At 46.7% G+C, this 16,409-nt stretch overlaps 1 protein-coding gene across 5 annotated transcripts in view; it reads left to right on the forward strand.

Moving 5' to 3' along the window:
- The first annotated feature begins 414 nt into the window (after positions 1-414).
- CSNK1G3 (casein kinase 1 gamma 3) overlaps positions 415-16,409 on the forward strand; it is a 150,210-nt gene continuing 134,215 nt past the window's right edge. For 2 of the 5 annotated variants that reach the window (XM_077291070.1, XM_077291097.1), the window contains exon 1: positions 415-890. The gene's annotated coding sequence lies outside the window, so the exon portion shown is untranslated. Of the gene's footprint in view, positions 891-9,703; positions 9,805-16,409 lie in introns of all 5 variants that reach the window. The other 3 variants (XM_077291080.1, XM_077291107.1, XM_077291115.1) reach the window with 3 other exon arrangements.

Below are 16,409 nucleotides of genomic sequence, written 5' to 3' on the forward strand. Positions count from 1 at the left end.
GACGCACAGTCCGTGGCGTTGCGCTGTATGAGGCTCTCCTGCAGCTGTCCGCAGGCTGCCGGCCACAGATGAGAATACACCACATCTGGGAAGCCGGCGCTGGCACAAGCGCTCGCAAGCTGTGACGCGGCTGGCTGGCAGTGCCATCCCTATGAGGTGACTGCCTCGCCCCATCCCATTGGCCAGCACCAGCTCTCCCGCCCTCCCTGGGGAATCCCTATGATTGACACCAGCAGCTGACCAATCTGACAATGCGACCTAAGTAAACCCCGCCCCACAAGGAGGCGGAACCGTGCGAACCCCCCAGACCAGAAACACTAGCGTGTTCCCAGTAGTAGGTGATGGTGACCACGCCCCGGTCTCGCCACTGTCTGGAGGATGAGGGCGTGGAAAGCTTCGGGATGCCACCACGTGATTGGTCAGCGCTCTCGAGCAGTAGGCGGGGTTTCTGCGCTCTCCGTTTTCCCCAGCGCTGCCGCCCCCTGGTGGTACCGCGAGTAAAGGGAGGGGTCGCCGTCACTTGGCTGCCTGTTCTTCCAGGCCGGAGTGCGGGGAATGGGCTGAGCGCGGCCCTGCGAGTCCGGAGCCCTGTGTTGTCGCGGAAGAGGCGGGCCCGCTGCCAGGGGTGGTTTCCGCTGCGCGTCCCCTCTGACACGGAACATTTCCCTCCAGTGTGTGAGGTCCCTCCTCCTCCTCCTCTGGCCATCTTTATTACATTCATTACCGCAAAGGAAGAGCGAGCCGGCCCTGCCTCTCACCGACGAGCATCCGCGCCCTCCACAGCAACCGTTACCCGGGGGACGGACGGCGGCAGCAGCGGCGGACTCTACGTCATCGGGAGCCCGGGACATGGTCTGCTGGGATCGGGACGTGTGACCGCGCAGACCCTGGTGGGTGACGGTGTCAGGTAGCGACCCCCGTGTGTGGGGGCTGGGCACATGGCTGCCAGGTCTGTGTGCGGAGGTCACTGCCGGGGCACTCGGCTCCAGCCCTGCCGGCGGTGACATCACGGCGGGGATGACGTCACCGCCCGCATTGTTGTGGTGTCAGCGCACATCCGGGACCTGCTGAGTGTATGCTCTCTGTTATCAGCCGGAGGGCTACCCTCGTGGGTTAGTAGACTTCTGTTATGTAAAGGGATCCTGTCATGTGGGGGACATTGGTGTAATCCTCATTCATTCACATCCCTGGTGTCTGCAGCGTTAAGAGTCCAGTGGGCGGTGCTACTAGTGACTGACAGTCCTCCCTGTATGACTGTGCATGCAGACATAGCTGTCGGACTCTAGTAGGACCGCCCACTGGACTCTCCTACACAGAAGCACCAGGGAATACACTACCAGTCACAATCCGATTTATCGTTCTGCTTCTCTGGACCCCGCTGTCCACAGATCGGAGTACGGGTACAGTGTGACAGGTTAGGGTCGCTGCTCCCGGTGCCTCCACGTGACCCAGGTTTCCTGGTGAGGCCTTAAAACTCCGCTCTAGATAAAACCCCCCATATCTCTGACATTGTATGGTGGATGTAGAAAGCAAACTTACAGGGGAGCAGCAGGAGTAAAATGAGCACCCGGCTGTCGGCTTGGAGCCAGGTACACTCCTGGAAACGTTTTGGCATTTCAGAGAAAACCTACTTTGACGATCCGGCCAGGTAGGACAACCAGAGACCAGCGCAGATGACTGATGGTCGTTCTCTTGCATGTACACGGGGAACAACCTGTCAGTATTTTCCTAAATGTTTCCACTTAGGACCAGACAGGATCATTATTTGAGAGCTGAGTACAGTGCTACAGTGGTGGTAGCATTTATGGAATTCCAGAAAATCCCTTCATAAAGGGCCTATCACCACGTCAGAAGTGGCCACATTTTGTTCCTCTTGCTCCTCTGAGTAGTCCATAACTTATTTTTTTTTTCCAATTGGCCTCTATTTTTCTAGAAAGATGGGCCTTTTAATCTGTTCTTTACTAAGAATGCATTGCTCACGGGATAATAAATGCTATGTATTCACAGACGTAATGGTGATCTGCAGGTAAATGGCATTTAAATCATGCCTGGAAGGCTTACTGGAGCGGCGGCTTCAGGGAGAAAATGAAGCTCTATCTTCCCTGCAGCCGCTGGCTTCCAGTGATCGTAGTGGTGCAGGGAGCTGTTAGTTACCACTCGCGATACAGTGAACGGCTCTGTGATCTGTCTCCGGCACTGTGGCAGCCTCTGCAGAACAGGCTGTTAATCGAAATGTCGGGGGGGTGATCACATGCTGAGTCCATAGTGAGCGGGGACAGTCACAGCTCACGTCTCCACACATATTATTGTGACTGATAAAAAAAAAAAAAAAAAAAAGTTAATTTTCTCCCTGTAGCCGCTGCCCCGGTAAGCCTTCTAAACAGGATATATACGCTATTTACCTGCAAATTACCCCTATTTATCCAGGTAATTAGGTTGCTTTGAAATGACAAGTTCCATTTAAATAAAATATAGGAGGAATAAAATGTTGGCAAAACTGTCCGCTATTGACCCGGCGACAGGTCCTCTTTACACTAGGAGACTCATTATCTTCATGTGTAATATAATTAGAAACCTACAAAGTGATAGAATTGCAACTTATTTTTGGATAACTGCTGTCTAAACCGTGGGCAGCATGAATCCGAGCCTGGCTGCACAATAGGTGCCAGTTATGTGTTCCTCTATAACGCCAGAGAGTCCGGCTCCATCCCCAGCCTGCCTCTCCCAGCTCTTCTACAGGTGATTGACAGGTCTCTCCCCTAGGGTGACCTCTCACCTCCAGCAGCACTGATGGAGCGGACTACTCCAGCTATGGTCCCTGCCTGATGTTTACCTGGCTGCAGTTGTGGAGCTAGGCTTTGTTTCGTGCTTCCCATAGTGTGGGAAGCATGGATCTGGTGACAGGTTCCCTGTTTGTACGTTTCCATACTCAAGGACATGCAGATAGGGAATTTAGATTGTGAGCCCCAATGGGGACAGTGATGTCTGAAGCGCTGCAGAATATGATGGCGCTATATAAGCAAAGCATAATTTAAAATTGGAGATGTCACTGTATCTGGTGTGCACGGAGGCCTTGTGTTTTGAGTCCGCACACTGCTGTCGATATCTAGTACATGTAGGGGGATAATAAAGAGCCGGCTGCAGTCCATCCGTTACAGTAGTGTGTATGCTGTAGAAGCAGATATGGTAATTAGAATATGATACCTGACCCCCTAAGGTAATGGTCAATATGTAGCACGGGAGCCATAAAACTTAGCCATTACTATCCTAAATTAAAATTGCTCACAGAAACAGCAAAAACACCAATCAAATCAAAACCTTATGACAAAATAACGACCATGGACAAAGTGCCCACTGTGACAACCGTGCAGAATAAAAGAAATTGGATAGATCTCACCCATTCCTGTGGAGATCAAGGACCACTCTGGAGGCAATGGGGGATATCTGGTCCCTATTATCCCCTGTCATGCCCCATGCGAGTGGCTCCTGCCCTAAGACGGACAGTACCCGAGTGTAACCTAATGATGAAGCCCAAAGTCCTTGCGCCTCATCACGGCAGAGTGTATTGTGGGGGAAGTATTCAAGAGAAAATAGTGGTGCAGTGTCACTTTAGACGGGTAGATGGGTCTCGCCTTGCAATGTCCCTGATGGCAAGGAGGCTGTGTGTCCGGGGCTGTGTCTGGGGACCCACCGCCTACTTGCTATCGGGCACATTGCTAGGCGAGTCCTGAGAGATCTATCCAATTTCTTTTATTCTGCACTATTGCCGTGGGCACTTTCCTTATTCATTGTCATTATTTTGTCATCAGTTTTTTATTTGGTGTTTTGTCTTTCTGTGAGCAATGTTTAATTTCTGATAGTAAAACGTATGCTGTCCCGGTGTCCATCTAGGCTTCGTTTACATGTAAAGTGGTTATTAATATGTGGTCTTTAGTATCACAGGCCTTCATGGGTAAGCAATGACCCATGTTGGCATTCCAATGACTTTTGAGACCACCTATTCAGAGTGGAGAATGGGTCATTCATCCATCAAAATGAATGGAACAGAAAAAAACAGGCCTGTGTGCTCCTTTTGCACCACTGTAAAGTGAGACCACCTATCTGCCAAGAACAGAGATCCTCTTCTGCACAGGTTAGATGAGATGCTTAATCCCCCATTTATCATGTGTGCCTCATTCCCATAGTTACTGGGGGCATGCCTGCTACCTCCTCCTAGATGGATGCGGCTGCACCCATGGAGCAGGTCACGGTCATGAATTACTTGTGTGTTTAACCTTAATTGGAATGTAGCCTTAAGGAGAATAAATCTACCCCTGGTAGACATGTAAGGATCGTTCATGGTTGGACCGTGTAGGTGACCGTCTTGGACAATGAAGGTATCGGTTGCAGTAATATATTTCTATCCGATCTCTGACCTAGTCTCCGTGTGTAATGATGCACATCTGTCGTTACGGAATGACTACAGCCCTCGGCATCGGTGGTACACTTTTTGGCAGGTATGTGCCATCAGTCGTCATGGATCAGTCTTGTTCATGTGATGATAGTTGGCAGAAAAAGGCCTCTTTGGCCATCTGAATTCTCAAGTGTATGGCCAGCTTTGCCATCCAATTTTTTCTTATGTTTTCGGGATATTTGTGGAGGAGCCAGCAGTGATGAGTGTCGCTGAGATTTGTATGTCTTATGGACGTTTTTTTGAGTGTACATAACTTGAGCTTGTAGGTGTTTGGTCAAGGCAATTGTTACTTTCTCCTGGTAGTCGTCAATGCTTGTTCCTCGTCCTGGAGAGGTAGGTAGCCGGCGTCCTGTTATCCACCCCTGACTGTAGAGGTATTTGGTGTGTTTAACACCTTGTGTTCAGCGGCTCAGACTTCTGGTAATATGGAAGGAACATTTCCCTTACATCAGAGGATCTGTTTATTCCTGGCTATTGATTTTTCCCTTTCAGAATCTGAGCCGGGCGGTAATAGACGGCCGAGGCCCGGTGCTTTATTGGGCGTTTGTTTATGCATTGAAAGGAATATGGTTTGTGAATTCTATAAATTGTTAATGGTAATTATTGTCTCAGAACTGCAGTAGAAGAAATGACCAAGTCTTGGGAGAGGAGCAGCTGTCAATACCTGCCTGGCGGCCGATGCTTTAGGGGTTGTCAGGACTATAAGACTGTAGTCACCACTGGCAATGACTGGGCTGGTGTGATGCTGCTTTGGGGAGAAAGCTGTATGGTTTTCTCCAATTTTTATTGGATGCCATGGGACAGAACCATGGTTGTTCCTCTCTCCATCCATTTCCAATGATCATTTTGGACCAAAATGACATCTCTCCTATACCTAATAGAGTTCTTATGTTTGTATATGATTCTGGCGACCAACTTGAGCTTTTAGTTCCTATGGTTTTGGGGAAAATGTTTTAACATTTTTATGTTTTACTTAATTGTCTTTTTGGTCTACACACAAGGTAAAAGACCACATAACTGCTGCCAAATAGATGGTCATGATTGCAACTTTTTAATAAATAAAAAAAAAAAAAATATATATATATTATTATTATTATTATTATTATTATTATTATTATTATTATTTATATATATTTTTTTTTATAACTCCAGGTACAGGGGTACATAGGGGTGTTTTTTTTTTCTGCAAAGGAAAGACTATGGCATTCAGGGTATTGTGAAAGTGACCCCCATCCTAGCATCAAAATGCTTTAGCTGTTGTTTTGGGACACACAGATTGAATTACCAACAGTGAATGTCCGGGGGGGGGGGGCACACAGCGGCTTGTCAGGTGAGGTGTTGGGCTGTTATTGCGACATGTTTCTCCATTTGACATCAGTAGTGTAAAACCACATGGTGTATGTGTATATATCTAGATCAGTGGCTTGTTGTGTGCTCAGCATTAATAAGCATGTATCCTGCAAAGCGTTGACATATTGCTCCAGCGTCACCCTTGTAGCTTGGACCCTGTGCGCTTTTCGTGATGTTGGTGTGTCTCTAATTTTTTTTATACCCTTAACAGTGCATTAACTTTGTAGATCTATAATTAACGTGCCAGAAGGACGTCTGGTCAGTGAAAGGAAGAGATGGGAGATCTGACTGCAGACCTGTTTATGCCCATGTATTCTACATGCAATAGGTTTGTATTTAAGAATGGCACTAAGGGTATGTGTCCACGTTCAGGATGGCCGGCGGTTTGGACGGAGCGGCAAACCCGCTCCGCCCAAAGCTCCTCCCCCTTCTGTAGACGCGATGATGCCGGATGTGTTCATTGCACACATCCGGCATCATCGCACCCCACACATAGGGCCCTGTGATTTACCTGGCGGCGGCGCAGTGTCGCCGCCAGGTACACGGACATGCTGCGATCTTAAAAGACGCGCAGCATGTCCAGAATCGCAGGGCCGCCGGATGCGTGTTACCATGCATAGTGGAGACGGAATTTCATAAAATCCCCTCCACTATGCTGTAACATCTGGACGCTGCGTTTTTGACGCTGCGGCTCTGCGCAGCGTCAAACGCGCAGCGTTTCCTGAACGTGGACACATACCCTAACAGGAAAACCTCTGTATGTTATGGAGGTGCCTGAATGGCTGCATACTGTGTAGGGCGGTACTGTGCCACCTTAAAACTCGGCTTTTACAGAGCCATAATATGCTTTTTTACATGAGGGCACCACACAGATATTAAAGTGATATCCCAAAAAAAAAAGTCCGCAGTCCCTTATGTGACTGCCGACTCGTGAGAGCCTGCGATGTGCACACTGTCAGGATTTCTTTGTATTTCGTGTGTGGGTGGAATTTGCATGACTACACTTATGTGATTTGCATATATGCGGCCACATTTCGAGCAGTCTTACCTGGATTTTCTCAGTAGAAAATAATTGATAAAAATACAGGAGCTTATTTCACATGTATACGATTTATATATTTGCAGTCACATGCACTTACATGAATGGCCTCCCGCGCTGGTAATGTAGTGTAATAGTCCATGTGCTCAAGGCCCACCATCATGATCCTGTGGTAACATAGTGACTTCAGACTTCTGAGACTGGACAACCCCTCTTTAAGGATGGGGCTACATGGCAGCTTAGTTCGTGACACAGGTTGCTCAGCAGTAGGCTCCCTCCACACGTTCGCTTTAAAAAAAGTATGTTTGAGGCTTTCTGTTTTTACTATCCGTGTGGTTTTCTGTTTGCCGTCCTTGTGTGCCATCCATGTGCCGAAATATAACATTACAGATGTTTAGGGATTAAAGATGTGCAAAGATAGATATGAGGTAAATAGATGATGGATATGTCATATTGGTGCCTTGCTTGTATAGTTTACTGTAAATGTATTAATCTAATGGGGAAAAAAATGACACTGGGTCCCCACCATTTTTGGTGACCAGCAAAGGTAAAGCAGACCGCTGTGGGATGATATTATCAGTCTGGGAAGGTCCATGCTTATTGGGCCCTTCCCAGCCCAAAAATACCAGCCTGCAGCCACCTACAATCCGATTAGATGCGCCAATTCTTGCGCTTTGCCTTCACTCTTCCTGATTACCCTGTTGTGTTGACAGTCGGTGTAATTAGTAGTTGGTGTTGGCTGTGAATTGTCCAAAAACACAGTTGACATCAAGCCCTAGTGTTAGTAATGGAGTGGTTTCTATCTATCTTCCCAGTTTCCGACAGACCAGGACAATCGGGAAGAGCTGGGTAAAGCGCCAGAATTGGTGCATCTCATGTGATGCTCTACTTCTGTGGGCTGGTATTTTTAGGTTGGGAAGGGCCCAATAACCATGGACCTTCTCAGCCTGATATCGGCTCTCAGCTTTACCTTTGCTGGTTACCAAAAAATTGCATTTTTTTTTTTTTTTCATTTATTTATTAGGTTAATACATGTGCAGTAAATTACATGCGCAAAGCACTAATTATATATCTCACGGCTATCTATCTTTGCACATGTTTTAACACAAAAATCTGTCACTTCTATTTCCGTATGTGTCACACTGATGTCATCCTTGTTCGGTGAATGTTATCTGTGCTTCCGGGAAAAAAACTGGTATTTATGTATGTATGTCAGATCGCAGGGTGGTCCTAGTCACCTGCATTACACAGCCATCTAGCATCTGCATAGAATGATTTTTAGTCTCAACCAATGTGGCTAAAATCGTTGTGTAGCCACAGCCTATAAAGGTACCGTCACATTAAGCGACGCTGCAGCGATATAGGCGACGCTGCGGCAATATAGACAAGGATGCCGATCGCTGCAGCGTCGCTGTGTGGTCGCTGGAGAGCTGTCCACAGACAGCTCTCCAGCGACCAATGATGCCGAAGTCCCCTGGTAACCAAGGTAAACATTGGGTTACTAAGCGCAGGGCCGCGCTTAGTAACCCGATGTTTACCCTGGTTACCAGTGTAAATGTAAAAAAAAAAACAAACAGTACATACTTACATTCCGGTGTCAGTCCCCCGACTGTGAGCGCCGGCCGGCCGTAAAGTAAAAGCAGAGCACAGCGGTGACGTCACCGCTGTGCTGTGCTTTACGGCCGGCCGGCGCTCACAGTCAGTGCGGGAAGCAGACGGCCAGGGACCTGACGGACATCAGAAGGTGAGTGAGTATGTACTGGTTTTTTTTTACATTTACAATGGTAACCAGGGTAAACATCGGGTTACTAAGCGCGGCCCAGCACTTAGTAACCCGATATTTACCCTGGTTACCATTGTAAAACATTGCTGGCATTATTGCTTTTGCTGTCAAACACGACGATACACGCCGATCTGACGACCAAATAAAGTTCTGGACTTTCAGCAACGACCAGCGATATCACAGCAGGATCCAGATCGCTGCTGCGTGTCACACAACGATATCGCTATCCAGGACGCTGCAACGTCACGGATCGTTATCGTTGCAAAGTCGTTTAGTGTGAAGGTACCTTTAAAGCAATATTCCAGCAACAGTAATTAGTTTTTGTTTATTTAGTCTGTCATGGACTGTTACTAGAGAATAATGGGCAGGTTCTGTGTAAACCTGTTTTAGTGATTTTGGAAATGGTTGCCCTAAATAAGAGGGGATAGTGTCGTCACCATCTTTTTACTCCTATCTTCCCATCACTCACTTTGGAACACAGCGGAGATGAGTCTTAAAAAAGGCTATGTTCACACATTGTTTTTTTTCCATTGTGTTTTTTTTATTCAAAATTTTAGCTGCGTCTTACAGTACCTGTGAAGTCTGAGATTTCAGAAATCTCATGCACACAGCTTGGTTTTTTTTTTTTTTTTTTTTTTGTTCTCAGTATTTTTTTGCAGTATCTTTTTTTTTTTTTTTTCAAATACAACATGTCACTACTTTCAGTGTTTTTTCACTCATTGAAAGCAATGGGTGGTACAAAAACGCAGATATTTATTTTTTTTTTGGTGCCAAAAACTAAAAGAAAAATGTACCATGCGTTTTTTGTTTTTTTGATTCAAGTTTCTTACTGCTAAGAGAGTAGGTTTTTGCCTGCTGAGAAAGACGCATCTATTATGCAATATGTGAACATAGTCTAAGTATAGGGTCACATCTAAAGCGGTCACCTTGTTGTTGGCTAATGGGTTTTGCAACACAAAAATTGTAATATTTACCTGTTCCTTGTCTCATGCATTTTTGCTTCTTTTGTGATTCTTTAAAAATTAATTTGCTGATGTTTCCAGGGCCAGTGTGTCACTTGTCTCTCCTGTTCTGGCAGCTCCTGTGGCCCACTTGAGATGACGTGGGTGATTGTAGGGCAGTTCTGTCGTACAGTTGTAGTATAGGACCTCCTATAAACGCCCTTGGCAGTTATCAGTGGTAAGTAATACATCACACACTAAAGTGAACATTTTCCGTTATTTAGTCAGTGTTGGGGCTCACGCAAATGGCCATATTTGTCCTACTGAGAAGGTGGTCACTAATGTTCTTCTATGGTGATTTGCATGGTTGAGTGCTTCTATCAGTCGATTTAGGAGAGATGTCCAGATTACTTGACTTCTAGTCTACCTGCTTGAGATTGATTTATGGCAGATCTCATGTTAGAATGCCAAGAGAAAAACAATGGCTTACTTTACAAAGAAGTAATAAAAACTCTTTCTGTGACCGTCCATAAAGTGGTGAAGTGCCATAACCTAGAATTGCTGCAGACATAGGCCATGAATAAGTGTTTTGCTCGTTCATCAGTTGATCGGTAGCCTGTTTACACTGAAAATATCTCTCGCTTCATGATATTTCAGTGTAAGTGGACCTTTAAAAAAACAATCAAGCTGAGATTTAACTACCTTCTCCTGTATATATACTGCTGCCCCAGGCTGTGATGTTTGGCTGCAGCGGTAATGGCATGTTTGCAGCGTTGCAGCCGCTGAACCGATGTAGGCTGCCTGAGCCGCTAAATTTAGTGATTAGCTGCATGGGTGATATCATGTCGACAACACTGCAGCCAAACAGTTGCTTCAGCAGCAGCGATAAAGCTCTGGACCCAGGGAATGGTGTGTGTATGTTTTTTTCAACATGAGACATCCCCTTTTCCTTCATGACAGCTTTGTATGAATTTGGAATCTCAAGATTCTACCTTGATCCGTACATGTTTGATGAGCTGGTGTCTGACCTACTCAGATTCTGAGAATGAAGTAGCCAAGGTTCCTAGATATGTTGTTTATGTCTATGGAGAACAAGGCCACTAAGAAAAAACAAAAAACAACTTGTTACCCAGTTCCATCGCTCCAGAAGGGGTGATAACACAGTCTAGCTTCCTAATTTTGAAAATGAAGTAATGTACATATATTTGGTGGTTCTTTATGCATTCAGTGAAGGCTGCCATACGAGCACCTGAATCCGGCCCGGGTGCCCATTACCTTTGCATTGATTGTATACTTGGTTGCCCTGCCCATAAACGCTGGATCAGTGATGACTCCCCTAATTACGGTATCGTGCTGGCCTCTGCAGAGGGATCTCCTTGCAGATATGGATTACATAACTCAGATGAGAGATTTCTAGCGTTGTACACGTTTAGTTATGTCACATGGACTGGACAAATCTCATGAGCGTGGTAGACAAGCTACTCGAAATGATTGGCTAGCTAGCAACATTTTGGACTTAGAAGTTGAAACTTGGCTCCCGGAGTGGTTTGTCTGTCTGTGAAAGCCTGAGGTAGTTTATCATTGCTTTGTTCAGCTTCAGGGATCAGCTCATTGTGGAAAGAAAAGACCTTTTACTGACTGTTGTCTTCACCGAGCCGATTGTTCACTAAATGTCACACCTAATGCCAAGATGAGGCTGCCGCTTTTTCCAAGTACAGCTCTGTCATATAACTGGTCACTTTCTCAGCCTTTTCTCCACAGTTTACCACACGGAGATGGCGTTAGTAACCCTGGCTGTGGTAAGCGTCGGACTTCAGCAGTGTGTAGGCCTCATCCATAGTAACCAGTCACAGTTAGGACCGCAGCTACAGTGGGGGAAATAAGCATTTGTTACACTGCCGATTTCTGTAAGTTTTCCCACCTACAGAGAATGGAGAGGTCTGTAATTTTTATCGTAGGTGCGCTTTAACTATGCAAGACAGAATCTAAAAAAAACAAATCCCGAAAATCACATTGTATGATTTTAAATAATTAAATTTTATTTTATTGCATAAAACCAGCGTTTTTACCTACCAGCAAGAATTCTGGCTCTCACGGACCTGTTAGTATTTCTTTAAGAAACCCTCCTGCTCTGCCCTCATTACCTGCATTAAATGAACCTGATTGAACTTGTTGCCTGTATAAAAAACACCTGTCCACACATTCAATCGATGACACTCCAACCTCTCCACCATGGTCAAGACCAAGGTGCTGTCCTAGGACACTAGGGACAAAGTTGTAGACCTGCACAAGGCTGGGATGGGCTACAGGACAATAGGCAAGCAGCTTGGGGAGAAGGCAACAACTGTTGGCACCATTATTAGAAAATGGAAGAAACACAAGATGACTATCATTCTTCTTTGTCTGGCGCTCCATGCAAGATCTCACCTCGTGGGGTAAGGATGATTCTAAGAAAGGTCATGAATCTGCCCAGAACTATGCTTGAGGACCTGGTCAATGACCTGAAGAGAGCTTGGGGCAACAGTCTCAAACATTCCAGTAAATAACGCACTACGCTGGCATGAATCAAAATCTTGTGCTGGTGGGAGCAGGGGACCTTGCACGTCCTACATGTCCAGTTTGAAGTTCACCAATGGCAATCTGGATGATGCAGAGGAGGCTTGCGAGAAGGACATGTGGTTAGATGAGACCAAAATAGGGTTTTTTGGTATCAACTCCACTCGACGTGTTTCGGTGCAAGAAGTTGGAGTACAACCCTAAGAACACCGTCCCAACCGTGACGCATGGTGGTGGACAAAAAAAATCATACTTTGGGGCTGCTTTTATGTAAATGGGACAGGATTAGCAAATAGCTTCGGAAAACTCCCTATCCGAATAGCTATAGCGCTTGCTGAATAGCTGCATCATGAATCCGGATAACTGGAGTGCTCCCAATAATCAGCTGTTCAGCGGCGCAGCTGCATGTGTCGCGGCTGTGTGACAGTCACAACATATGCATGGAGAGCCTTTTTGTTGGGTGCTCCATGCATGGGTTGTGACTGTCACACAGCCGCGACACATGCAGCTGCTGTGCCGAACAGCTGATTATTGGGAGCGCTCCAGTTATCCGGATTCACGATGCAGTTATTCGGATAAGGAGTTATCCGAAGCTATCCACTCATCCCTAGACAGGATGACTGCACCGTGTTAAAGGGAGGATGGATGGGGTCATGTATCACAAGATTTTGGCCAACAACCTCCTTTCCTCAGTAAAGGTACCGTCACACTAAGCAACGTCGCCAGCGATCTGTGACGTTGCAGCGTCCTAGGGAGCGATATCGCTGTATTTGACACGCAGCAGCGATCAGAATCCCGCTGTGAAATTGCTGGTCGCTGCTAGAAGGTCTGCACATTATTTGGTCGCTAGGTCGCCGTGTATCGCCGTGTTTGACAGCAAAAGCAACCATACCAGCGATATTTTACACTGGTAACCAGGGTAAACATCGGGTTACTAAGCGCAGGGCCGCGCTTAGTAACCCGATGTTTACCCTGGTTACCAGCGTAAAATGTAAAAAAAAACAAACACTACATACTCACATGCTTCCCCCGGCGTCCGCTTCCCACACTGACTGAGCGCCGCAAATTGAAAGTGAAAGCACAGCACAGCGGTGACGTCACCGCTGTGCCCTGCTACTGCCGGCGCTCAGTCATTACAGGAAGCGGACGCCGGGGGACGCATGTAAGTATGTACTTACATTTTACGCTGGTAACCAGGGTAAACATCGGGTTACTAAGCGCGGCCCTGCGCTTAGCAACCCGATGTTTACCCTGGTTACCCGGGGACCTCGGCATCGTTGGTCGCTGGAGAGCGGTCTGTGTGACAGCTCTCCAGCGACCACACAGCGACGCTGCAGCGATCGGCATCGCTGTCGCTATCGCTGCAGCGTCGCTTAGTGTGACGGTACCCTAAGAGTATTAAAGATGGGTCATGGCTGGGTCCTCCAGCATGACAATGATCTGAATCACACAGCCAGGGCAATTAAGCAGTGGCTCCGTAAGAAGCATTTCCAGGTCCTGGAGTGTTCTAGCCAGTCTACAGACCTTTGGAGGGAGTCGAAACTCAATGTTGCCCAGCGACAGCCCCGAATCCTAAAAGCTATGGAGAAGTGTGCCAAAATCCCTGCTACAGTGTGTGTGCAAACTTGGTCAAGAACTACAGGAAACGTCTGGCCTCTGTAATTGCAAACAAAGGTTTCTGTACCAAATATGCATTTTTCTATTGACTCAAATACTTAATTTCATATAATAAAATGCAAATTAATTAGGTAAAAATCATACAAAGTCCTGGAAGCAGAGGTAGGTGCTGGGGGAGGGTGGGAGGCCAGGAGGAAGTCCGAGAGAGCGACTACCACTGGTCCGCTCATCCCTAATGCTGACATGGCTCCCATTACAGAGGTCCTGCCTCTAATATGGTAGTGATTACAGCTTAGAAATGGTCAAATATTACCATGTGATGAACTGTACCTTGGCATGAATGCCACTAATACAACCATTTTCACATTACCAGGTTAGACTCCTTTTGTTTACGAACTTTGTTCAGATAGGGTAAGATAAGTGTATTGACATGATCCTTGACGTTAAATCGATTGGCACAGTATCCTGGATCCGTGCGAAACTGACAGTATTCAGCCAAATGGACAGGGGGAATGATAAGACCTAGTTGTCATTTTATTCCTACTTTTATCTCTGACATTGCTGAAGATCTCCACATCCTAAGAAAAGATGCTGCAGAATTGTTGGGAAAATCAAGTAATTACTAAATCGGACATTGAGAGGGGTTGTTGTTATGATCTGGTGACCTTGGAGCCGCATGAAACTTTCTCTGGAGTCGGTGGAACCTGTACTGACCGCAAATCCTGAACTAACACCGCAACTAGAAGTAGCCGTGGGGTGTGCCTAACAAACCCTAGACACCTCGACACAGCCGGAGGACTAAATACCCCTATAGATGGAAATAGGAATGCTATCTTGCCTCAGAGCAGACCCCCCAAAGGATAGGCAGCCCCCCACGAATAATGACTGTGAGTAGGAGAAGAATAGACACACGCAGGTAGAAAACAGGATTTAGCAAAAGAGGCCACTCTAGCTAAATAGGAAAGGATAGGACAGATTACTAGGCGGTCAGTATTAAAACCCTTCCAAAAATATCCACAACAGATAATACAAAAAGTTCCACAATCTAACTAAAGACATGGAATGTATATCTGCCACTCCAGAGAATCCAACAAGACTGAGAGAATACTGACACAATCTAAGCTGGACAAGAAGACACAAAGAATAGCACTGAATTGTGAAGCACACAGCATGTGTGCCACAGGGAAAAAAAACCAGACACTTATCTTTGCTGATTTGGCAGAAAGGCAGGAGGAACCAGGCAGAGGTCCTACACCTCCCAACAACAATTGACAACTGGCAAGGACTAATGAATACTGCACACCTAAATACCCCAGTCAGAACTGCAATCAGCAGACACACCTGACCAGGACTGCAACCCAGGGACAACTGCATTACCACCTACTGCCACTGGAGGGAACCCAAAAGCAGAATTCACAACAGGTTGTCCAGTATTAGGACATCCCCGTCTCATTCTGAATATTTGTTGCCTTATAATAGAACACTCGCCTCCCATCCTCCCTGCCGTTCCAGCGGTGTTGGCTCTTGAGTTCCCATGGATCACGCAAGGTTGTTGGATCACGTGAGCCCTCTGCCCAGGCGGCGCTGGTGTCTCTGTCCCTGCCTTTGGATGTATAAGTAATCAACCTGAAGTGAGAGCTGCGGTAAACGCTCTTCCTGTTTATTACGTAAATGTCCGAAATGGGGGACGGTAAGTGCATTTCTGATTGGGCGGAGGGCTGATGTGACATAACAACCTCATGTAAGTGATGGCACTGCTGGAATGTCGCCGGGATGGGAGTATTAGTGTTTTTTACTTTCAGAATGAGAAAATGGTTGTCCTAATAGTGCACAACCCCTTTAAGGAAGGTTGAAAGACTACAGCAGACATGTTTAATAAAAATGAAGAGAGTCTATACTGTTTGCTCTGACAGACTGGTTTAGGTACCTCTATGCAGCTAAACCACCTCTCTAAACCGCTGCGGCCTCCATGATTTTAATTTTTTTATTTTTTCCTCTTCTTAAAGGGAACCTGTCACCCCCCCCCCCCCCCCCCAGGCGTTTTTAACTAAAAGAGCCACCTTGTGCAGCAGTAATGCTGCATTCTGACAAGGTGGCTTTTAGTTCTGGGTGCTGTAACTGCCGAAATAATCCGTTTTGTAATTTGTCCTAAATACCTTGTCTTCAGTCCTGGAGGCAGGCCTTTCCCCCCTGCTGCAGACGCCACACAGCCGTCACTCAAGTCTTCTTGGCACCGGGCGCCGCCTCCTCAGCGCTGTTTTGAATTGATCCGGCTCACTGCGCCTGCACCAGGCAGGAGAATAGAGCGCAGGCGCCGGATCATTTCAAAACAGCGGTGAGGAGGCGGCGCCCGGTGCCAAGGAGACTTGAGTGACGGCTGTGTGGCGTCTGCAGCAGCGGGGGGGAAAGGCTTGCCTCCTTGACTGAGGAGCAGTTATTTCTGACAAATTACAAAACGGATTATTTCTGCAGTTACAGCACAAATAACTAAAAGAGCCACCTTGTCAGAATGCAGCATTACTGCTGCACAAGTGGCTCTTTTAGTTTCAAACTCCTGGGGGGGGGGGGGGGGGTGACAGGTTCCCTTTAACAAGACATTGACTGCTGGAAGCTATTGGGATTTACAAGATGACTGGAGCAGGGTTTTGCCACTACAAACGCGCTGGTCAA

The sequence above is a fragment of the Ranitomeya variabilis genome, chromosome 1, assembly GCF_051348905.1.
Source record: "Ranitomeya variabilis isolate aRanVar5 chromosome 1, aRanVar5.hap1, whole genome shotgun sequence".
NCBI classification, from domain to species: domain Eukaryota; kingdom Metazoa; phylum Chordata; class Amphibia; order Anura; family Dendrobatidae; genus Ranitomeya; species Ranitomeya variabilis.